The 638-nt window shown below is 38.2% G+C and overlaps 1 protein-coding gene across 1 annotated transcript in view; it reads left to right on the top strand.

The window, feature by feature from the left end:
- The window catches only part of LOC119593747 (cuticle protein AMP1A-like), a gene marked incomplete in the record, with an annotated part of 17,656 nt that overhangs the window by 16,304 nt on the left and 714 nt on the right, over nt 1–638 (top strand).

The raw sequence follows: 638 nt of genomic DNA on the forward strand, positions 1-638 counted from the left end.
TTGATCGTTTCAGAATCGAATTAAAGAACACTTTTCTATAATGTTCTGCCTATCTTCTGAGCTACATCTATGCATTTTTACCTTTGTATCTGTAAATTACCACCACAGGTGAAAAATACAAAAATAATACTTTTGTCCATGAGAGGTAAGAACATAGAAATGTAAATTCATGATAACAAGTACTGCTGTTAACAAATATTCTCGACCACTTAACCAATTCACGCCAGAACATCTTAAAGAACAACTCTCTCCTTTCGTGCCCACCCCGACCCCCTTCTTCACGAGTATATAAGCCTCATCTCCAGCTGACTCCACTGTCTTCAAACAGGAATCATGAAGCTGGTGAGGACACGCACATAAGTCTTTTTGTTTTGTGTATATTCGCTGCTGTATGAAGAAACCCGTTTGACAGGACTCTCATTGGAGGCTCGTTAACACAAACATACGCACACAAGCACATATGCACGCATACGCACGCGAAGAATTCATGCTGAAATTTAAAAAAATAAGCCTATGAAGTGAAGCAGAAATATATGAATAAGGTCTTTTCGCTATAGTGCTCCTTCATACCCATAGGAACAATATCTCGAAAAGGCCTCCAGCATATAATTACTGTTCTTTCTCTCAGTGTTTTATTT

Source organism: Penaeus monodon, chromosome 32, assembly GCF_015228065.2.
Source record: "Penaeus monodon isolate SGIC_2016 chromosome 32, NSTDA_Pmon_1, whole genome shotgun sequence".
Classification (NCBI taxonomy): Eukaryota; Metazoa; Arthropoda; class Malacostraca; order Decapoda; family Penaeidae; genus Penaeus; species Penaeus monodon.